This window comes from Hyla sarda, chromosome 7 (assembly GCF_029499605.1).
Source record: "Hyla sarda isolate aHylSar1 chromosome 7, aHylSar1.hap1, whole genome shotgun sequence".
In the NCBI taxonomy this organism is placed as follows: Eukaryota; Metazoa; Chordata; class Amphibia; order Anura; family Hylidae; genus Hyla; species Hyla sarda.
In genome coordinates, this window is record NC_079195.1 from 56,243,347 (window position 1) to 56,250,142 (window position 6,796).

Here is a 6,796-nt window from a genome sequence, read left to right on the forward strand (position 1 = left end):
TATTACTGGTGTATTATGACATCACTGTAATATTACTGGTGTATTATGACATCACTGTGTGTGATATTACTGGTGTATTATGACATCACTGTGTGTGATATTACTGGTGTATTATGACATCACTGTGTGATATTACTGGTGTATTATGACATCACTGTGTAATATTACTGGTGTATTATGACATCACTGTACTCTATGTAATATATGTCCATGTGATTGAAGAATTCAAGAACCAACATATTTTCTTATGATCATTGATTGTGAGCGCACATCTAAGTGTACAAACAAGTGCTGATACACTCTACATAGACATTATTTACAACAGTATAAAGAAACTCTACAGTATAAATGGTAGAACATCACCTACTGATATACAGAGCTCTGAGGTCTGGGTTGGTCATAGTGAAGGGTCCCTACTCCGGCCCTTACTACAAATAGAGCCTTCCTAATAACAGCAGGTCACCTGTCTTTTTGACAGGAGCCTGCGCCGGAACCTCCTGTGTGTCCCTGGTGCTGAGGGAGGTTTGTCAATAAACCAAACCTATTGATCACATTCACAGAAGGACCATTGGTTTTGGTGTAAACCTTCAGGTGGTTGACGTCTACACAGTAAAATATTCCACATAATCTGATACTTTTGACAGACAAAGTTGTCAGATATGTTATCAGTGGTGTATTGTAGATTTCATCTACTAATGTGCAAGAGTATCCCAAAAATAATAATATAGTTATCCAACGTGTTTCACCGTGTTGTGTATTAACAGTTGGCTCATCAGGGATATATAGGGAACGCTCAATGGGTTTGGTAGCCCATATACATAAGGAGGCAATGTAAAGCTTTAGTTGTGTGGATGATGCATCAAGATCTGAGGACCCAATATAAAAGGAAATCACTGGTGCCTGAGAGATGACGTATAGTCTGGTTGTTGAAGACCTAGTGAATAAGATGTTGATGCATCATCCACACAACTAAAGCGTTACATTGCCTCCTTATGTATATGGGCTACCAAACCCATTGAGTGTTCCGTATATATCCCTGATGAGTACCCCAACCGGCTAGAGGCGGGGACCGGAATTCCCACGGGCGTATGCATACGCCCCACGTCCTTAAGGACTCGGGATGCAGGGTGTATGCTAGCCGGTTGGGGACCGGACCGGGATGCCTGCTGAAATCATTCAGCAGGCACCCCGGCACATTGCCCAGGGGGGTCCTGAGACATGCTAGCGATCGCAGAAAATCGCATGTCAATTCAGACATGCGATTTTCTGCTATTCCGGGCCGATCGGGTCTCTGGTGACCCGATCACCCAGAAAATAGGGATGATCGGAGCTGTCAGAGACAGCCCCGATCATCCTGAGGGCTAGGAGTGAGGTCGCAGTGCTGCAATTTCCTCCTATCCCCTGCCATTGGTCAGAACTGATTCTGACCAATGGCAGAGCAGGACAGTGGGTTGCCATGGCAACCCCCCGTTCTGCCCACCCCTGGATGTCGAGAGGAACATGGACAGAAGATGGAGGCCGGGTACCTGCAAAGAAGATGCTGGGGACCCCCCGATCTTCGCTGGAGACTGCTGGATCCTGGCGCAGGTAGGGAAGTGACAGTGGGGGGAATTGAAAGTGAAAGTAAAACGATCTTTACTGTGGCAACCACTAGGAAGGCCAAACTGCAACTCCCAGCATGCCCAGACAGTCAAAGGCTGTCTGGGCATGCTGGGAGTTGTAGTTTTGCAGCATCTGGAGGGTCACAGTTTGGAGACCATTTTTACAGTGTATTTGTGAATAAAAATAAAATGTATTTGAAATATCCAACTTCCTTAAAAGCAGAGAGCTTCAAAGTTAGAAAAATGCAACATTTTCAACATTTTCATGAAATTTTGGGATTTTTCACCAAAAAAGGATGCAAGTAACGCCAAAAATTTACCTCCAAAATAAAGTAGAACATGTCACGAAAAAACATTCTCAGAGTCAGAATATTTGGTAAAAGCGTTTTCGAGTTATTAATTCGTAAAGCGATGGTGGTCAGAATTGCAAAAAAGGGCTCAGTCCCTAAGGTGAAAAAGGGCTGCGTCCTTAAGGGGTTAATACACAGCACGGTGAAACACGTTGGAGAACTATATTATTATTTTTGGGATACTCTTGCATATGAATAGATGAAATCTACAATACACCACTGATAACGTGTCTGACAACCTTGTCTGTCAAAAGTATCAGATTATATGGAATATTTTACTGTGTAACCAATGGTCCTTCTGTGAATGTGATCAATAGATTTGGCTTATTGACAAACCTCCCTCAGCACCAGGGACACACAGGAGGTTCCGGCGCAGGCTCCTGTCAAAAAGACAGGTGACCTGCTGTTATTAGGAAGGCTCTATTTGTAGTAAGGGCCGGAGTAGGGACCCTTCACTATGACCAACCCAGACCTCAGAGCTCTGTATATCAGTGGGTGATGTTCTACCATTTATACTGTAGAGTTTCTTTATACTGTTGTAAATAATGTCTATGTAGAGTGTATCAGCACTTGTTTGTACACTTAGATGTGCGCTCACAATCAATGATCATAACAAAATATGTTGGTTCTTGAATTCTGATATAAATCCCACATATTTTCTATTTTACCTGGATTTGTAACATCCTTAACAGTTACACCTATGCCTAGTTTATGTCCATGTGATGACATCACTATAACTATACTGGTGTGATGAGGTCACTATAACTATACTGGTGTGATGATGTCACTATAACTATACTGGTGTGGTGATGTCACTATAACTATACTGGTGTGATGATGTCACTATAACTATACTGGTGTGATGATGTCACTATAACTATACTGGTGTGGTGATGTCACTATAACTATACTGGTGTGATGAGGTCACTATAACTATACTGGTGTGATGATGTCACTATAACTATACTGGTGTGATGACGTCACTATAACTATTGGTGTGATGACGTCACTATAACTATTGGTGTGATGACGTCACTATAACTATACTGGTGTGATGAGGTCACTATAACTATACTGGGGTGATGAGGTCACTATAACTATACTGGTGTGATGATGTCACTATAACTATACTGGTGTGATGATGTCACTATAACTATACTGGTGTGATGATGTCACTATAACTATACTGGTGTGATGATGTCACTATAACTATACTGGTGTAATGTCACTATAACTATACTGGTGTGATGATGTCACTATAACTATACTGGTGTGATGATGTCACTATAACTATACTGGTGTGATGACGTCACTATAACTATACTGGTGTGATGACGTCACTATAACTATACTGGTGTGATGATGTCACTATAACTATACTGGTGTGATGATGTCACTATAACTATACTGGTGTGATGATGTCACTATAACTATACTGGTGTGATGGTCACTATAACTATACTGGTGTGATGATGTCACTATAACTATACTGGTGTGATGATGTCACTATAACTATACTGGTGTGATGATGTCACTATAACTATACTGGTGTGATGATGTCACTATAACTATACTGGTGTGATGATGTCACTATAACTATACTGGTGTAATGTCACTATATACTGGTGTGATGATGTCACTATAACTATACTGGTGTGATGATGTCACTATAACTATACTGGTATGATGATGTCACTATAACTATACTGGTATGATGATGTCACTAACTATACTGGTGTAATGTCACTATATACTGGTGTGATGACATCACTATAACTATACTGGTGTGATGATATCACTATAACTATACTGGTGTGATGATGTCACTATAACTATACTGGTGTGATGATGTCACTATAACTATACTGGTGTGATGATGTCACTATAACTATACTGGTGTGATGATGTCACTATAACTATACTGGTGTGATGATGTCACTATAACTATACTGGTGTGATGAGGTCACTATAACTATACTGGTGTGATGATGTCACTATAACTATACTGGGGTGATGAGGTCACTATAACTATACTGGTGTGATGTCACTATAACTATACTGGTGTGATGATATCACTCAGTGTTAAAGGGGTTCTCCACCATAAGGTGATTTTAGTATGTGCCTGGCAGACAGTAATGGACATGTTTAGGAAGGATCTGCGCTTGTCTTGGGGCTAAATGGCTATGCTGTGAGATTACCATAACACTGTGGCTAGCTTTTTGTGAACTGGTATTTCCTGTTTGAGTTTTCTTCTTTTGCCTACAAATCCCATAATTCCATTTTCCTCCCTCCCACACATCAGCCACACCACCCATTGAAACATAAATGAGCTGCATCCATTCAAAAGACCTGTGGTTTTCAATCAGGGTTCCTACAGCTGTTGCATTAGTTGCAGATTGATCGCTCCACCCATTGAAGCAGACAGGCTCCCTGTCATCAGCTGACTAGTGACTCAGGTCTCTGCCGCATTGCAACCTGGGAAAAATCTGAGACAACAGTCATTTTGTATGCTGTTAAAATATAAATATTGGGGTGAAAATCACAGAAGAATTGTGAGAAAACCGTCACACACAGGTACAGACACTATATTATGGACTACACTAACTTTACAGCCCCTGTAGCATCGGCAAATAAAAAAAATCCTGGAATACCCCTTTAACTATACTGGTTATGGTAAATGATGTCCCTCTATAGCCCTATACATGACCCCTGCACGTTTCACATATAAAATCCTATCCTCTATGGCTGCTGGGTGTGTTGTCATGTGACTTGCACCCGCTCATATTAGAAGTCATTATACATAGCGGTATCGCAGCTCGGCTACGTTTACCTGCGTTGAATTGTAAGATGCAGCACCAGGCACGACCTATTGACTAGAGTGGCGCTGTTGCTGAGGGTGAACAAAAACCGATAACTGATCCTTATAATAAAGCTCTTTATAGCCCGACCTGGCTGTTGGCGCCATATTACCGGTGTATATATATATTACGGCCATGTGTATGAGCCCCCCCCCCCTAATGTTTCCAGTGCCTTCTTACTGCATCAATCGCCATGAACACTGGGAATGAGATTGTTCTATAATATGAGATGTTGTACAATGGATGTGATTTATATTTCTAATCTATTCTCTGTTCAGTAGGTTTATTATACTGTATATACATTATTTTGGAGAGGATGCAGTCACAGTGCAGTAGGTTGTGTATAACATCGGGGCTCTTCTTTATGGCTGACATCCCGGGTAGCTGTACATTGCTTTGTATACAGCAGGGCCACCCAGATGTGTGCACAGACCCCGTCCTGTTCCTGTAGGATGTGCGTGCTGAACACACTGCGCCCTGTGTCCGTGGGTGGGCGTACAGCCGGCACACTGCAAGACTTATACAAGGAAGCATAAAGGAGCTGTGTCCTGCCTGTCTCCTTCTCCGCTTCCCCAGCAATGTGTGCGGACACGTCTTGTGATGCTGATGTATTGCTGCACCATAGGAGTCCAATGTTATGCCATAAATGAAAACCAAAGCTGTCTCAAAACTACAACTCCCAGCATGCCCGGACAGCCAACGGCTGTCCGGGCATGCTGGGAGTTGTAGTTTTGCAACACTTGACGAGACACCGTTTGGAAACCACTGCCTTAAAATCTGCATTCAGAGGGCATGTCTCTGATTAGGTTTACAATTTATAGGGGTACTCCGCTGGAAAACATTTATTTGTTAAATCAACTGGTGCCAGAACTACCCTGTTTCCCCGAAAATACACCTTACCCCAAAAATAAGCCCTAGCTGGATTATTGGGGTTGGCTGCAATATAAGCCCTACCCCGAAAATAAGACCTAGGGCCAGGGGTACTCAACTGGTGGAGCGCGGCCGCCAGTAATGCGATGCGGACCCCCCCCCCCCCCCCCCCGCCCCCACCTTTGGAGGATGGGGGCTGTGGGAGGATGGGGGGCTGTGGCAGTGTGGAAGATGGGGGGGGGGGGGGGTGCGGCATCCTCCACACTCCTGCAGCCCCCCCCCCCCCCATAAATAAATAAGCCCTACCCTGAAAATAAGCCCTAGTGTGTTTTTTGTGACTAAAATTAATATAAGACCCGGTCTTATTTTCGGAGAAACACAGTAGAGATGAGCGAACTTACAGTAAATTCGATTTGTCACGAACTTCTCGGCTCGGCAGTTGATGACTTATCCTGCGTAAATTAGTTCAGCTTTCAGGTGCTCCCGAGGGCTGGAAAAGGTGGATAAATTCCTAGGAAAGAGTCTCCTAGGACTGTATCCACCTTTTCCAGCCCACCAGAGCACCTGAAAGCTGAACTAATTTATGAAGGAAAAGTCCAACTGCCGAGCCGAGAAGTTCGTGACGAATCGAATTTACTGTAAGTTCGCTCATCTCTAGCCAGAACGTCAAACAGATTTGTAAATTACTTCTATTAAAAAGTCTTAATCCTTCCAGTACTTCTCAGCTGCTGTATACTACAGAGGAAGTTCTTTCCTTTCTGTCTGACCACAGTGCTCTCTGTCCATTTTAGCAACTGCAAATCCCCATAGCAAACCTATCCGGCTCGGGACAGTTCCTGACACGGACAGAGGTGTCAGCAGAGAGCACTGTGGTCAGGCAGAAAGGAAATTAAAATTTATATTTTCTTAAAAGGTAAAGAACTTTCTCTGTAGTATACAGCAGCTGATAGGTACTGGAAGGATTAAGATTTTTTTTTATATATATAAGTAATTTACAAATCTGTTTTAACTTTCTGGCACCAGTTGATTTAAAAAAAAAAAAAAAGTTTTCCAATGGAGTACCCCTTTAACACAGAAAGTTCCAGGGTTATGCGGTTTAGAATCCACATAGGGATGC